The sequence below is a fragment of the Channa argus genome, chromosome 9 (assembly GCF_033026475.1).
Source record: "Channa argus isolate prfri chromosome 9, Channa argus male v1.0, whole genome shotgun sequence".
NCBI lineage: Eukaryota > Metazoa > Chordata > Actinopteri > Anabantiformes > Channidae > Channa > Channa argus.
In genome coordinates this window covers 20,589,055-20,607,801 of record NC_090205.1, presented here as the reverse complement: position 1 = coordinate 20,607,801, position 18,747 = coordinate 20,589,055, and positions in this window count along the sequence as shown.

Sequence of the window (18,747 nt, the reverse complement as noted above, 5' to 3'; positions counted from 1 at the left end):
TACAGTTTCCTTAATTGTCTGCCACAGAAAACCCTGTAGTAATGAGGGAACCGGTCAGAAATTTACTTCAATGACACTCGGCAGTTCCAAAGCTCAGCTAGGACAAGAAGCAAGGATTGTTCTTTTTTTGTGTGCAGGTATTGCTTTGGTTGGGATTCTATGTCCTACTGTGAACATCATCTATGGACATTGTAACAAAATGTGCAAATATAAGGTGGATGTCTAAGTTTAAAATTGATTGACTCTTTGCCATATTGTATGTGGTTGCAATCGGCCATTTACTTTTTGGATAAAGACAAGAAACTGTGCTTGAAGGACTATATGATCTGCAATAACCTTAGTAAGTAATAAAGTGTAGTTAACTACCCAAAATTTGCTGCAAACTGAATATAACTATTATCCTTACGTAGCAAATATAATAACATTTTCGAAATGTGGATTCATTTGAATGAATTCAGCAATAAAAATGCAATTGGAATTATGTGAAGACAAACATTTTGCTTCTCCAGGTGAAAGACATGGAGCAGTGTGCTAACACAAGTCATCAATCACCATTTATAGTAAATTGTATTTTGGCCACAAAGAGAGGTATCAGGCCATCCTATCATAAATCTGCAGGGCCCCTTAATAAGTAACACTTTTGTCTCGTCCTAACAAGCCTGTTCTCATTACTGAGGAGTCAAAAAGCGCCTCTTTGTCCACTCTGTTTGGAGTGCATGCTAATGTCTGGGGTACGCACTGGTGTTGGTGACCGACACTTGGATCCGTCAGTGTAGCACAATGGAAAACCCAACACTTCAATATGTGAGGCCTAAAGCAATGACGTAGTATATAAAGTGAAAAGAGATGTAGTGCGCTTTAATGATGATTGTAACACAGCAGAGCACATGTGGTTACTATGGTAAAGAAGTATGTGTGTGACATTATCACTACAGTTTGGTTTTAGGTAATTTATTTTGTAACCTAACCTCAACCTGAAGCTTTTGTGCCTAACCCTAACCAATGTTGTCTCTGAATGTAACTTTACCCTGAAATTGCTTTCTCTCTCCCTAACGCAGTTTTTGTGTGTAGATAAAGTTGTTCCCGTGGTGTCAAATGGTGTTGCTCCTGGAGCATCCCATTGTAACACCAAAGTATACATGTGGTTTTAAAATGATTATACACCAAAGGATGTTAAAAGCAGTGTGATGCCTTAGTAGGTGTCATTAGTTGATGCTGTGGGATGAGGATATGTTGCCCTAAAATATCATAAAATGGATGTGATGGAGAGCACATCCAAGGATTTAACTGACACTATTACACTACACCAAGCAATCACAATACCTGTAAGTTACTCCTTGGCTTCTACCTGTGATAACTGAATTTGTTGTTAAAGAAGATACAATAATACCCAGACAAACAACAACAGCTGATGACAGAAGCATTGTGAGAGCTGGGAAGAACCCCCAAAACCGTGGAGGCGACATTACCAATAACATCCACAGAACAAGTATTACATCAAACATGACTTAATAAGCAACAATATAGAGGCTTCTACCACAAACACCTCATCAGCAGTAAGCATCAGAAAACTAGTTTGGAATTTAAAGGACAGAGAAGAGCCACAAAAGTTCTGGAACAAAGTTTTTATGGCCTGATGGGACCAAGATTAACCTCTACAAAAGTGATGGAAAGGCCAAAGTGTGAAGGATAAAAGGATTTGTTTACGTGCTCACTGTGCAGCATCATAGATTAGGTTTGCATGGCTCCTTTTCAATGTGATCACTAATCTTTATTGCTATATACAGAAGAGTGACAAATTAATGGAAAACAAGAGGTTTTAGAAAGGTGTTGGTCCAGTGTGGGCCACCATCTCTGGGCCTGGATCTTCCCAGGGAACTATAAGTTTAACAAAATACATTATGTACTAGATATGGTGCAGATTAGAGCTAGCTATCTCTAGAGGAACTATGAGTTGATTTCCTAAATCTGCTCTAAATTTCTACTCTCCCTTTGCCTTTAGCTGCCCTGGATCTTGCCTGTTCAAAGTTATTGGCTTCCTATCTTTTTCACCCTCACAAACAAACAAAATCTGCTCTAGTTTATTTAGTTTTCATCCTATCAGTTTACCTCTAAGTGCTTGCACTCAATAAAGAGTAGACTCTTGATGATGTCTCTAGGTATATAACCCTTCAGCCAGGCTTATTTTACACCCTGAAAGGATGTGTCAAATTGAAGCTACACTTAACACAAAAGACAAATCAGGTCTTTACCAATCCAGGTACTCACAGTTTGGGTAGATGGAATGCAAGTTGTAAGTTGCTCCTTGTATGAATCCAGTGCTTGTTGCCATGATGTCCTACAATTTAAGTTTCTTAATTTTTAGGTTTTCTTACCTCAGCCTAACAAATCTGTGGTTCTGGGAGTGTATTGTGCTGAGCCAATAAATAAAAAAATAAAGAAATGGAAAAACATCCAGAGAAGGCCACTATGACTGGCACATTTTGCAGTGACAAAAATAACATTACCTCTCATTAAATACTCCACCGCTGCCCCAAAAACGCCAAAAGGAGTGCTTCTGGTATCACTCACTGGTGCTCATGGAGGGAAAAATATTACAAAGGTTAAAAATATGCCCACATGCCTGGGTGGGATGTGACATTAAAAAGCTCAATTCCAGGCACTTCAGGATAATATAATCTTATTAATGTTGTAAAGGATATTATAATTCCAGGATATATCATCTCACCATTCATTTTAAAAGTTAAATAAAGTTTATTGTTCTTCTGTTTCTTACATTACATACTGTATTAATGAAACTTGTAAATTGAAAAAAAAAACAAAAAAAAAACTAGAACATCAACAACTGGATTTTATAAGTTTTGTTCCTACTTCTGTAGTGTCAGTTAACAGACTCTATGTTTCAGGTTCCAGTGGAATCAATAAGAACGGGATTGTCTCTCACCTGGTTGTAGCTAAATTGTTGGAGCTCCTGTTGTATCTGTGGTGCTCTGTGGGAGGTACAGCATGCAGTGGCATAACCAGTTTCACTGACAATGAATGGGCAGCTGTCACTGGCTCTGGCTTTTGTATTCATCTCTAAAAGCCCATTAATCTCTTCTCCATCAGCGTCCTCCAGTTAGCTGCTTCCACTTTGCTCAAAGTAGGCTGTGAAATGCATACGCTGAAGCCACCACATTTATGATGTACTTTCTTTACAATGTCCCTCTGTCTAACTGCTGCCTGAGCCTGAAAGAACTATCTCTACCCAAAGGTCCCACTTCCTCCCTCCTGAGGTAGTTGGTGCTGTGCTCTTCAATCCTTTATCACTAAAGTCTGACTAGTCAACTACAATCTAGCCTTAGAAAATGTAAACTCCTCTGTTAGACTGGTTGTAGAGAGAATGAAAATTCCTTTTCCAAACAAGGCCACACTGCTGAGGCACCATGGAGCTGCCAGACCGTTTCTAAAACACAGGCCAGAAAAACTTTCCAGTTTCTGTAGCTTAGGAATAAATATAGACAGTTACAACAGAAGACCAAACTACAGGCATTGCAGTTTTAGTTTGTCTGGAATCCCTGACAACTCTGTGGTTTCAGTAGTATTAACTCCCTGTATCCATTTATGGATTAAATAATAATCATTTTTATGTCTTACCCCATGTTAAATAGATGAATTTATTTTAATGTTAATGTAATGTAAATAAATCACACAAAGTTAAAATTCTTACATTAATAGCATTCACTTTTATTGGTTATGATGATGGATATCTTACTTTTTTGCAGTGTTTTTTGTTTCTTACAAACTCAAACTAAATTTGTTTTGTGCAAACTCTGCCTTGATGAAGTATGATCAAAGCTGTTGAATGAATACTTTTTAATTTTTTCAAGCCCTCCAATATAACTACTGAGAAATTCTAATTTGATTCTTTGCTGCTTTGCAACAGCAGGATAGTGTGAAAATGGTGTTGCTCCAGCTCTTTGCCACAATCAGAGAGGATCGATCAGAGTTATGTAAGGCTATTTTATATTGCTAATGACGAACCATGATGTACATCCTCTTGATGTTTTTGTCCAATTTTGACATTACATTATCTCATCTTTACTAGCCAAATGTATTTAAAAGATAACTCAATTTAAAAATACTATTACCAAATCTATTTTCTAAATGATTCATATTTTCAAGAAATATACTGAAGCCAAAAATGAAAAGCTTCCTCACTGGGAATTGTTGGTTTGGTTGTCTGTGTGGGTAGTGTTGAAAATCTAATTAATACCAAAAAATTACATATGCTATAGTTTAAATTAAAACAATTTTGTGACAACTTCATGCAAATATTTTGTTACTCCTCCCACCCACATATCAATGTGACATGCTGTGATGACCGGAGTTTAGGGGATAAGCCAAAGGGGAGAATAAACATACATACAATGTATATAAAATATACCTCAAGCTAAATAAATGGGAGTAGTATTTCGCAATTTTGACACTAGGGAGCTCTTGTGCAGTACATTAAAGTTCATCCCAAACTCAAAACAAAAGTTTTCCACATATGACGACCTGCAGCTCAACAGTAATAGAACTCAGCAGCAGTGGAATAAGATGAGGAAAGGGCTTCGGGCGTACTCACTCAGCCCCTAAAGTTTATCAAAAGAAGAGAAAAACACAAATTTGAAAACAAGTCCTGAACTAAGAAATGGCTGGCACTCCCCACCCCTCACCTTGCCCATTGATTTTTTGTCTCTTTTCCACTTAGCAAGCATCACCATTCTCTTGCATAAACATCAGAAAAACCCAGAGGGCTCATCTCTCGGACAGAATCAATAACAGCATGAGTCGTATTCACATTATAAACAACGCGTCCTGCATACTCATGCTAAAGCCTACACCAAGGAAAACTGCTTATTGCTCCATGTGTGGTGAGTAGGAGGGAGACTGTAAGGCTAACCTGGAAAATGTGGTGATGAACACAAACTTACATGACATGATATTTTGCTTGACTGACACCAGCACATACTACCAGAAACCAGCTCAAAATCAGAACAAGTGTCCATATACAGCACGAAGCACCGCTGAAAGACAGTAGGCACAGTGGGGCCTTGACCTAAAAGCTAATCTATGATCCATAATATTTAGGATTTAATATTTAATACCTTTAAAGGGGGGGGGGGGACTGGTGGGTCAGTGGTAGAGAAGGGGTTGTGATGCAGAAGGCCACAGGCTCGAATCCCACCCCTCACCCGGCCACAGAGCCACCCTGGTTCCGGTTACGAGAACAGATAAAAGAAAAGGGAGGGTTTGCGGCAGAAAGGGTTTGCGGCAGGAAGGGTATCCGGCGTAAAAACCCATGGCAAATCAACGTGCGGAACAGGTTTCGCTGTGGTGACCCCTGAAGGGACAAGCCGAAAGCTGCTGAATATTTAATACCCTTAAAATATGTTCAGTTTAGTAAAATTGTGAAAATTGTGAATTAGTAATGCCAAGTAATAATGATGTTCCTCTAATATTGTTTAACTATGAGAAAAACATACATACACTACAACTCAGTTTTAAGATGTTAGATAGAATTTTATATATGAATAATACTTTTTTATGAGGTTCAGAACACACAGTATTTAATCAACCACACATCAAGTGCACATATCTGGACAGAAGAAGTGCTGACCTTGGAGAAGTGGTTTGGAAATCACAGGTAACAGGACAATCACACACAAGGGTCATGAAGTGGTGTTATTGCCAAAAATTACAGAATGTCTGCTCTGAAAATTCATTCTGAAGCATTACAACCCACTCCCATTTATCTTATTTCAGAAAGCTGTTTACCAAAGAATGGATGCTTTGTTCTAAAAACACTGGTCAACAAGTTGTATTTACATGCACAGAGACGTCCCGAAGGGGAGGATGTTCTGTGTCCTTCCAAACCCTGAGCAATGACTGGATTAAGAGGGGAAGTGGGGCTGAATTGTAATCCCCACAGTGAAAGCTGTACTTTTAGTATGTTTGGCCAATAAATCTGTGGGAGGCTCCATTCTTTCTTTGGAAGCTTTTATGTTTCTGCAACAATCCTGTTCTCTGCCCTTGATCACCGCTGCATGCAGCGCTAAAACTGCATGCTGATTTTGTACCGAATGTTTTTATCCCCTTAATTCGGACTCTGACTCTCACTCTCTAACACCTGTATTAACCAAAGTACACTTTTCTAGAGACAGGCACGAGGATGCTCTTTAGAGCTCAAGTGAGAAGGAACAAAAGACAAAGTGGTAGAAAACAAACAAGATCAAATGATCTAAGACAAACCAGAAGCTGACTTAACCCATGCTTACTCTCCATTTCACGGTTCACACATAAATGTCAGAGCTAAAATAAAACAGTATATATTCATAGTTCCGATTGATTTGGTGGAACATTTTAGATGATTAACCCATATCTACACAGGTTGATAGGAATTTAAAAAAATATTATTATTATTAACGACAACAGTTACCAATAAACAAAAATTATTAAACAACAAAAAAGCTCTAGAAAAGACAGATCTCCTGTGCATTCTCACATTGGATGTATTTCAGTTTCAAGTTGCTTCTGAGTGTGTGCATAAGGAGCCTAAGAATTGCTTAGTTGGCAGTGTTTTCTTGGCATTAATTAATTATCCTTGTATGCAAGGATAACTTATAAGTTATTACATTATTTCTGCCAGTGTACATATTGATAAATATACTGTAAATTAGGCTTCTCTAAAGAACCCAATACATTTATTTGTTTTACAAATGCTAGAAAAAAAAAGGAAAAAAAAAGAGAAAAGCCCTAAGTATATACAAATTAACGATGACAATGTAAATATGTAAGACTGCAGATTAGAAATACATGATCAACATATTACCAGTACAAATAACTTATCCACCATTGTTTTTCTAATGAAAAATCTTTATTTGCACACCACCAAACATCACTTGTTTCAAGCTTAACAATTTGTGTCAGTGTAAAAAGCAAGCAGGCTATCTTTATACTGTACTATTCAGACTTTTGAACAAGCAAATACACTGATGTTAAGAGGAGATTGTTCTATTCTCTGTCAGTTCTCTGAAGTCCTTTGAATTAAACAGTGTGAACATCAGAATTTTTTATTTTGTTAGGTTTTTTCCAAGCAGATGTCTCCCAAAATTTAAACACATTCTAAACAACAGTTTAACCACTCTTTAGTGAGTAATATATAAAAGTGCAGGTAACTATAGCAACAACACTTCGGTCTGTGCTACAATGCCAGTTAACTCTCACCGGTGAAATTAAACTGCCCATTGATTGAAGTGACTACAAAGAAACTTCACAAATAAAAGACAATTTGAACCCAGCTATTCAAGTTTTCCCGTGGCACAGTAAATGACCGAGATATAAATGTAATAATACGCAACATTTTACCTCCACCTAACCTGCAGGGACATATGAGAGGTTTGTGCTACCAACCTAACCCTGACACGATCTTATCTGCAGCTATTAAGCAGGATATGCATTTGAAAGTATTTGTTCCACTTCTCTATTTATACTCTTCGTCCCTGTAGACTGACTTTCAGAGGGGAAGTAGTAGGAGGAGGTGGGGTATGTAACAGAACAGTTGTCCCCTCTTTGTATGGGAAATGAAAGACATGGACCGGAACAGAGGTGCTGGTGTACCTTATTTGATCTGATGTAGCCAGATATACATGGCTGGAGTGATTGTACACAGAGTGGACACATCCGACCTATTCACAGACAGATCACCTTAATGGGCCATTCCATGTGATGGATATACAGTATAGTAATGAAGCATGATGTATGCCCAGTACACAGAGTGGCGCACTTTGCAAATGTATTCATCCAAGGAGGAAAACATCCCCTTAAAATTGCAAAAGTAGCTTAAGGCACACATTTATCTCTCTATTCCTCAGAGCCAAATTAGCCTTTGTTGTCTGTCTGCCTGTGGCCTGATCTGGAACACTGTAAGGTGGCCTGAAATAGGAGAGCTTCTGAGGCGTCTGGCGGATAATAAACAGCAGCCCGCCTCTCTAACATAGTCACAATTGGCACGTCCAAGCTCTGCCTGGCTGCAGCAATAATCTCACTATTGATTTAAATCCACTTCATGTCAGTTGCACGAGGCGCTGCCAGTTTACAGGAGGCAAAACCTGCTGTGGTAGCAGATGTTGAGGAAATGATATGTTAGTTGTTTTTTTTTTTGTTTTTGTTTTTTTTTTTTCCATGAAGTCTCTGTGTTATATGAGCCCCACAGCATGGTAGGAGACGCCAGAACTCCTGATCCTTTCAGCTATGACAGGAATTAGGGGTGACGGTCAGAGGAAGTTCATTTCATTTTTGTGGCATGGCAGCAGGGATACAAGACAATTGTGATTCCAGCCCATACTTCTTTAAATTCATAGAACTTGATGTGCAAATCTGTCACTGGAGCTGTGGTAAAACTCAATATGCTGTTTCTGATCCTTTAAAGTCATTGTTTTTATTTTATTGCTCTCTGAGTTTAAATGTCTCTTTTGTTCTTGGTTGTTCATCCTTGTGCTTCCTGTATTCTCCCAATATTGCCAAGTCCAAGCTTAAAGAGATCAATTCTTAATCTATTACACGTATTATTCTATTACCTGCAAACATGATTCCAATCACACACGCAACCATATTCCACTTAAGATTCTACAAGCAACCACAGGTCATGAAAGCTAATCTTTTTGGTTCCCTTGTAGACCCTAACCCTGTTTGTATTCTACAAACAGGGTTAGGGTCAGGCAATAAGGTTGGTTGGAAGGAGTTTTACCTTGTTGTGTCAGTTTGATCTTTGTCTGCAGCTAAACAAAATAACAACAAACTGCTGACAAATGACCAAAAACAGTCACATGACAATCACAAATATACACAATATAAACCCCAAACAGTCAAAACTACCGATACAACAATAAATAGACAGCCATTCTCATTTCTGAGGCGTTAAAAAGCATTACTTTGTCAAGACCTTCTGCGCTGCATGATGACGCTGAAGGTGCCATTTGTGTCTGTGATTGATTCTCGAAAATTTGTAGCCAAACATTTTCCATGGGAGACCGGGGGTTCAACTCTAGAGCGAGAGGTTGTTTGCTTTAGTGATGATTGTTTCGCAATGTGGAGCATGTGTGCCGTTGTCACTGTTGGTAGGGGTTTGTTTTAATGTTTCTTCTAACTTTGTCTTACCCTGAAGTTTTGGTGCCTAACCCCAAGCGTAGTTGTTTCTTAACATAACATTACCCTGAAGTTGTGTTGCCTAAATTTCTAAGAGACACAATACAATGGTAATAAACAGATAATAAACAACTGCAAAGAGAATGAAGAAGAGACCAAAATGCCGAAATTAATCAAAAGATCACCAGAAACAGACACAAACTGAAAAAAAAACTGACTAAACCACACACAAACTGCGTGGCCTTGTTTATTTCTTCCTCTTTCACTCCGGAGGTTGTGAGGGGTGGGGAGCCCCTTTGTTCATTAGGGCCGATTTTCCTTCCACCTATTCACAGTATGTACCGTTAGGTACGGCACTATATTTCCAAGCTTTTTATTTTACAGTCTTGTGTGTTTTGTGAGTCAAATCCTAATCTGTAATAACTAAATCTGTCAAACAATGTAGCAGAGAAAAAGATAATTACTGCATATTAGTTAAAATATAAAGTAACAAGTTAGTAAGTAAGTGCAGGGAAAAGTCACTGTGACCAGATCATGTGCATGTCCCTTGATTGTAAAATATCTATTTTTGAAGCATTTTCAACTTTTATTGTCAGCTCCATCTTTTCCTTTCATCTCACTCCTCCTGTGTTTTCCTTTTTTTCCTCCACACTGTATCTTGTGAATCCATAGGAGCCTGTGTATTTGAGTCGATTGTTTTGGCTACATTACATTCGTAGATCAAGAATCCTTCATGCCATGCAGTGTAAACCCATGTGATGATATGTATCGCATTTCTGATTATTTACCATCTGCCTTCTGCTGTAATTTTCTTGATTGCCCTGATTGTCAGTGTCCCATTTATTATGTCAAATGAAGCACACTAAGCTTTATTACCAAGGCTCAGTAAAGGCAGACAAAAAGCTTTGTTTCTGGGTAGCTCTTCAGAAAGGATGTCATCAGTGGACTATGCAGGTGAGAAAAACAAAGTAATTATTCCTGAATGTGCAATTTGATTCTTATTCTTTCCAAAACCGAACAACAGAAACTTGTGTTTGGTGTTTGCGCTGTTCGTTTCCAGGAAAGCACAATTTGAACAATTGCCTTCAGTCACATAAAACATTCATCGTTCTCCCAGATCTGATATTATAAAACTGGAGGTTGTTGAACAAATATTTTGATGAAAAAAAAAATCTCTGGGACATTTTTTTTTACGTATCAAAGAGTCTGCATGCGCTATTTCTGTCCTAATTACGTTAGTGAACATTCAATAATACACTTGCAATAAAATTTCTTATAAAATGTATTGAAGTGTATGCGGATCTGAAGTTTAAAGTCTGTGGCATCATCTTTACACAGTAAAAATCCAAACTGAACACTGTAGTTTACAAATGTCCTCAGCACCTTAATTCCATACTTTGCAGAAACCCCCATTGCACCAATTACAACTGAGAGTCTTTGTGCTTTGTAGGTCTGGATGTGGGCAGTTTATTCCATTCTTCATGCAAAAGAAATTGAGTTCCACTAAATTTTTTCCCTCTTTAGAGAATAATACTTTTTTGCTCATGTTCCCAACCCTTTAAATATCATTTGTCAAATTTCAAGAGATCTGTCAAATGCTATTTTCTTTTATAAAAATAAGTGCAGACACTGTAACTGGCCTCTTCTCATTGGCTGCCAGTGGAACCGACAATGAAATATAAAATATTAGTTATCAGACAGTGAAGCCCCTGAACACAGCTCTGAAATGGTGTGTCTATATGCAAACATACAGTCTCTTAAATCAGTTGAGCAGTGCCTTCTGGATGTTGCCAGGGCCTGACTTTAAATATAAGGAGAGCTGCCCATGCAGCTAAACTCTAGAATTCTTTGCCTCTCACTGTTTATGGATAATTGATTTTAATTGGCACCTTTAAAACAAAAGAAGACTAATTTATACATATGAATTTAGATGTTACCTGTGTTATTTGGGGATGCAGTGAAGAATGTTGCAGTCATACATTTCATTTTTACCTTCATGGTTTTATGTGTTTGCACATCTGTTGTTTTTAACTCTTAAGCAGCTACAAATGGCTAATCATTGTATATAAACCAACAGGAGCACGTGGCCTATTTAACCTCAACACTACTTTAGTTACAGCTAAGTTAATGGTACTAATTGTACAAACCCAAAACCCAAACTCCAGCTAACCTGGTTAACAATCATTCAAACATTTCAACAAAGGTTATGCTAACACAGGCTACCTGTTGCATGGTCAGGTCACTCCCTGTTTGCTGTCCCCCCCCATGTTGTCTCCTTTAATTGCCTACCTGTTCCCCCTTCCTGTCCCAAACATTTACCAGCAACCTTTCCCACATCCCACTGAAATTTGCAAAAAAAAGGTTTCATCTTGACTATGAGTATTAAATTAAACTATTAACTTGCATACTACTACTTGGGGAAAATTTAGTTTTCCAATGAATCAAACCAGCTATGGTCATGTTAAGGCTGAATACCTTATTGTGTTTGTACTTCACTTGTATAAACAGAAAATAACAATAGTAAGAAAAGACACTTCTGGCTAGACCTCACATTATGCTCAGATTAAACACTGGTAAACCAGATAATTAGAGAATTTTGCAGGAAAATTGTGTGCGCTGACTTGAGAGCAGAGCTAAAATAAATACTGATCTGTGAAATTTTTAATAAGTCCTTAGTGACCAAAAAGGAGAAATCTCATAGGCTGTTTTTCAACCATTGTTGGCTTAAAAAATTTCCTTTTTACTGGAAGACAGTCTGGCACAAACACAAATGCCAGTAACCAAATTTGAGGAAGAATATTCACCAGGGAGAGCACAACACCACTGGTTTAAAACTGATTTGTAGGAGTTTAATGTGGTTTGGCGTTGACAGTACTGTGTTGTTGATCATTTGGTGGTTTGTATAGGATCAAAAGTAAGTTAAAAGCACTTAACACATACAACAGCCTACAGCTTTTGCTTTAAAATTTCTTCACAAATATTTCTTCTTAGACATTTTTTTTTACTATATTGAAGCACATATACTTTTGCATATTATTGTCAGTAAATACCTTCTCATAATGACTAGAATGACTACATTTGGAAATGCTTACCCAAATAATTTTCTATATTGCTCTGTTCCTCTAATGACACATGCATTGCACACACCACAGGCAGCTGGGCTAAATAAATCATATGAATTGCCTCCTCATGTTGCACACTACTAATATTAAATAGTCTGACATGATAAAAAGAAGAAATCGAAACATCATCATCAACTTATAAATATACACGTTTAGCAATAGTAAATCTGGGTTCATATATACTTTACAATCTAGATAAAAAAAAAAGGTAAATGTGAACTTATTTATATTTCCAACTTCATGCATTACAAGTTATTATAGTTGAAACAAAACCAGTCCTTTTAGTGTCACCATTAAACCAGGAAATAAACATCTGTTGAAGGTCAAAGGAACTTCTTCCCAGGAAGATGATTTCTATTAGGCTTTGACCTTTAATTATATTGGAATTTAACCTTTAACTCCATAATTAATCATTATAGGAGCTAATTTACGCCATCGCTTGCAAACCCGAACATTCATCTTTTTTAAACCTAACTTAATACCACCCTAACCATACCGCACAAGGACTGTACTGAAGATTCATTGCAATTAATTCTGCAACCATGACAACCAAGGCATAAAGTGGGAAAGACAGATTTGACAATCATCTCCATAAATGACATATTTCATTTCCTGGCAGGCACCATATGGAACGCATATTTTGTGTGTGTTTTTAAGCTAGCGCTTGCAATGGACCTGGCAATATGTTCTTTTACTCATATCTAGCACAATTCAGAAGATTAAGAATCTGGATTTTAACACTTCAGCTGGAATTTAAACTACATTTGAAATGATACCCAGAAAAGCTTGTGACATGAATAATTAAAAGTCTCGGCATACTCCCTCAGTAAACATAAAGAGCGTTAATCATTGGCACAGTAAATGGCCTTTTCCAGTCAGCGAAGATGCTCTGCTGCTTTGGGCTAGATTTTAACCACTGAACAGCAAAATTATGACTGTTTATACATAGAGCCTGTACTGAAAATACGTCATTGATTTACACAGTGATGTTAAAGTAAATCTTGTATGAACATGAATTAATCCTATTCTGGGTCAAAAGATTTTGCCTTTTTCTTTTGCTTTAGCTCTTTACTGAAAGTACACAGTGTTTCTGCGTGTGAGGAGGAGTAATGCAAGTTTAACATCGATTTTACCAAGTTAAACTTGAAAGTTAAATCAAGACCAATACTTTTGGACCTAATAAGGCATGCCAGTGGTTGTGCGCATATAAGTTACAACCCAAATAGGTGCAACCATATTCTAGACTTTGGAATATTAAATACCAGTTAGAACAAGGTCATTTGTACTGTTTTCAAACTAATGGCACCCAGCACAAGCTTACTGATTGGTATGCAGAAGCTGTGTGTATGTGTGCAGTGATCATCTTGTGTTCCTGTTCCTGTTATTTATCAAGGCAATGCCACTATTAGATGGCACCTCCTAAAGAAGGCGTTGTTAAGTAGTTACCATACAGCCCATATTTGAGAAAAAATGAATTTAATATTATTAGATTTTGTGTTGGTAACATCGGAACAGAAATATTTTCAGTCTGTCTTCACATTATTTAACATTCAGCTCAGCTTTGGTGGTAAAAATCCATTGATGTGTGCAGCCTAAAAGGTAAATAGGTATTAATAAGGCTTAAACTCAGTAGGTAAATCTGTTGGTTGTTGGGTTTATTAGTTTCGTTTTACAGTGGGAAGCCAACGTGAGAAGCAACGCTACATCTGCTACTACATTTTGACAAAAATAATGTCATGACATCATCTTATTCTAACTATTCCTGTGTGATAACAGTGAGAACTCTCTCCTATGAAACAGTTCTAATTGTGATAGAACAAACTGTTTAGTGTTCAAGGAGGCTCCTGTCATCCAAAGTGGGAAAATTTTTTATTGATTTATTTCAAGGCTATTAAACTTGGGGGGAATGTGACTAAAGAATTATTGTCTCTATTTTTTAAGAAGTGTCTTCTTGTGCCAGTCCCAAGTCTGGATAAATGCCGAAGGTTGTGTCAGAAAGGGCATCCGAAATAAAACACATGCCAAATTAAAAATGCGAATCATGACTTTCTCACCGAAAATTACTCCCATACCAGATCGGTCAGGACCCGGGTTAACAACAACCAGCAACTGTGCTGTGGACCTATAGGGTACCAGTCAAAATTGGACTACTGTTGGTCGAAGAAGGAGAAGAGGAAGGTGTGTTCGTAGGCAGAGAGAGAAGAGGCAAGCTGGGGGTGTAGGACTGACAGTAGGGACTTTGAATGTTGGGACTATGACAGGGAAGGCTAGAAAGTTGATTGACATGATGCAGAGAAGGAATGTGCATGTACTGTGTGTCCAGGAGACCAGGTGGAAAGGTAGCAAGGCTAGAAGCCTAGGATCAGGGTTCAAGTTGTTTTACTATGGGTCAGATAGGAAGAGAAATGGAGTAGGAGTTATCCTGAAAGAGGAGTTGGTGAGGAACGTTCTAGAGGTGAAAACAGTATCAGACAGGTTGATGAGTCTGTTGCTGGAAATTGAAGACGTGATGTTCGATGTTGTTAGTGGTTATGCCTCACAGGTAGGATGTGAGTTAAAAGAGAAGGAGAAATTCTGGAGTGAGTTAGATGAAGTGATGCAGAGCATCCCCAGAGGTGAGAGAGTGGTGATTGGTGCAGTTTTAATTGGCCATGTAGGTGAAGGGAACAGAGGTGATGAGAATGTAACGGGCAGGTTTGGTCTTCAGGACAGAAATACAGAAGGACAGATGGTGGTAGACTTTGCAAATAGGATGGAAATGGCTTTAATGAACATTTCTTTCAGAAGAGGCAGGAACATAGGGTGACATATAAGAGCGGAGGTAGAAGCACTCAGGTGGATTACATCTTCTGTAGATGTTGTAATCTGAAGCAGATCAGTGACTGTAAAGCATGGTAGGGGAGAGTGTAGCCAGACAACACAGGATGGTGGTGTGTAAAATGACTGTGGTGGTGAGAAAGATGAAGAGGACTGGAGATGCTTCCAGATTACTGGACCACTACAGCTAATGTGATGAGGGAGACAGGTAGGAGGGTACTTGGTGTGTCATCGGTAAAGAGGAAAGTGGACAAGGAGACTTGGTGTTGGGACGAGGAAGTTGGAGGTGTATGCAGAGAAAGAGGTTAGCTAAGAAGAAGTAGGACACTGACAGGACAGAAGAGAGTAGACAGGGGTACATTGAGATGCAGCGTAAGCTGAAGGTAGAGGTGGCAAAGGCCAAACAAAGAGCATATGAGGACTTGTATGCTAGGTTGGACACTAAGGAGAGAGAGGTGGATTTGTACAGGTTGGCCAGACAAAGAGATAGAGATGGGAAGGATGTGCAGCAGGTTAGGGTGATTAAAGATAAGGATGGAAATGTATTGACAGGTGCAAAGAGTGTGATGGGAATATGGAAGGAGAACTTATATACATTTATATAGTAGTATATAGTCAGCAGGTTTTATTATCTTAACATGCTAAACTACAATTGTAAACATTAAGTATATTGTAAATAATGTCATTACAGTCATGGCCAAAAATATCGGTACCCTTGCAATGTAAAGTAAAGGTTCGAGGTACCATGCCTTGGCCTACTTGAAACGGACCAGGGCACATACATGGGTGTCCTCCACATACAGTAATAATGGAAATGTATAGATTGTTTCCTAGTATGTGCTAAAACATCTGGATCAAAAAAGTATTTTTGAGTATGGGTTTGATTACATCAACCTCAATGCCTATATAACCTGTTAATAAAGATAGATTCATCAAATCTAATATGGATGTGTCTATTAACAGTACAACATCTTTAGGTTTAGGAGACATTTGGATGGTTTAGATAAAGCAATAGTTAGAGTTAGCTCAGATAAAGTAGAATTAGATCCTATAAATAACTCTAGAGCTGTGGTACATGAAGATCTATCTATGATAATTAAGCGGAGGATCTGGTGATCTTTTTTTCTCTAATAGATACAATTTTATTTGTAAAGAAACTCCTGAAGTCCAGGTTGCTGAGATTTAAGGGAATACTAGGCTCAACAGAGCTATGACTCTTTGTCAACCTGGTTTCAGTATTTCCTTTATGAACAATGAATAACGTGGTTCTGGCCAGACGTCTTTTTTATATATTATTAAACTATGTTTCCAGGCTGAAGAGGATTCTTCTAAAAAAAGAATTGTTTTTTGAATTTGGATGTGAGAGACTAAGGTTCTCAAATGGGTTATTTCTATACCATAGTATGTTTGGGTCTAGGGTTGGGTTCTTGTGATTAACTCATCTTTTGTTGATTTTTAATTTGAATAATTCAGTTGGTCTGGGAATAAATGTAGTGTCTATGGAGATACATTGATATGAAGTGTGTAATTCGGGATCTCTTCACCCTTGGCTTAACTCTGGATTGTCAGCATTAATGTTGTATAAGAAATCTGCCCCATCTAAAGTAGGGTGGATGCAATCTCAGGTATTAGGGATACATACATCACTAGTCCTGTTTGGAAAACTATTAATAGTATAAGAGTATAGTATTTTTAGGGTGGTGTTAATTAATTATTAGGGTTTGTTTATGCTTTGTAGTGACTAATCTCTACCCTTTTAAACAGCAGCTGTATCATGACATTTTCTCAACATCTACTGGATTCTATTCATACAGATTTGGCCAGATTTTTTTGGTTTGTAGACAAATATCTTTATAGCACTTGCTGATAAAAAAAACTCATCTCTTTTTAGAATTATGTATCAGTAACATTGTATCTAATAAAATACATTTTTTTCTTTCCTTATTTTCTTTTTAATGGGAATATTTACTACTCATTCTACTGAATGAGTAGGGGGCGGCTGTAGCTCAGTTGGTAAGGCAGTCATCCACAGACCACAGGGTCAGTAGTTCAATCCCTGCTCCCGGCTGTATGTCAAAGTGTCTCTGGGCAAGACACTGAACCCCCAATGGGCCTTTTCATCCCCAGCTGTGCATTGCCGGTCCAAGCCCGGTAGAAATTAGGGAGGGTTGTGTCAGGAAGGGCATCCGGTGTAAAAACTGTGCCAAATCAACACGCAAATAATGATCCGCTGTGGCAACCCTGAACTCACGGGACAAAAAAATAACAATAATAATAAAATAAATATAAAATTTCTACGGATAAGAGCTGATTCAAATGAATAGCTTTGACCTGGGGTGTTACTAGGTCAATATTTACTTCTCGGACCCAATGTATTTATTTTTCAAATATTTCCTGATAAATAGATTTAGTACTCTGTGCAGCAACAAAAACATCTTTGCTTTCTTTGATGACCATTTGATATACTACATTGAATCTTTCGTTTTTTTTGGAATGGTGTGTATGTCAGTTACTTTCCGAGGAAATATCAGTTACTAATGTCGATATGTATTTTGAACAACACAACAAGAAAAGAATAGAGATGGGAGTCCATGGAGACGGATGAGTAGGAGGCATAAAGCACATCTATTGGGGTTTGCTGCTTTTATTGTCAAGAAACTGGGCTGCCCTGGTCATTATTTTGAATAAACTCAGCATCTCAATTTAACCTATTCGTATATATTCGTATATTGTAGCATTTGTTAATTTCATTACTTAACTTATGATAATCATGTTTACTTTTTTGTAAGCATATTCATTCAAATCAATTTAAATAAAACTATATTTTGGAAGTATCCATGTTTATGGTTTGATCTGCACTAATTTTTGCCAGTCCAAGCCCCAAACCATCGTCTAATACAGTGGTGAAAGCGCAGTGGTGTAACACCCATTACATACAGAAAGCTATAGCTCAAACAATTTCAGGAGTACAGGACAAGGAGTAGTCACCACAGCAAACAACTTCAGCTGAAAGCCAGAAAATAATTATGTCATATATTGTTATTTTCAGAAAAAAACTTAGGCAATTCAGTCATGGTTGGGCTTTTCAACAGTGCTCCCCATATTCAAGGCCTTTTCCCTCTAGCTTCAATGGTTTTTAGCGCACAAGTACCACTATGAAATAACAGAAAATAACCCAGTTGATGGGGCATTATGTGGATAATTCTGCTACCCTTTACTATTATTGGTTCCATTTGTGTTCTACAGTTCACCACACCATTACTACACTATTAATAGACACAAGAATTGTATACATTTTTAGATTTTATAATTCCTCTGTGTACAGTGATAAAGTAAATTGAAGTTTAAATGCAGGTAAAAAAATCCAACTGAGCAAAGTATATAGTCAATTAATTTCCATGTACTTCCATGTACTAATACACTGAAAATGTCTCAGATGCTTTTATCTAAAGCTACAATTGTACACAACTGAAACATCTTGAGATTCCCTGTCTTGCCAAAGGACATGTTCATTGACCTCTTCTCCTGCCTTAAGGTCTTTGTGAATCCTTTGTTTCCAAACAAAGTGTGTCGTGTGTGAACAATTTTTATTTCCTAAGCTTAGTGCACACTAGATACAGTAAGTGATATTAAGTGG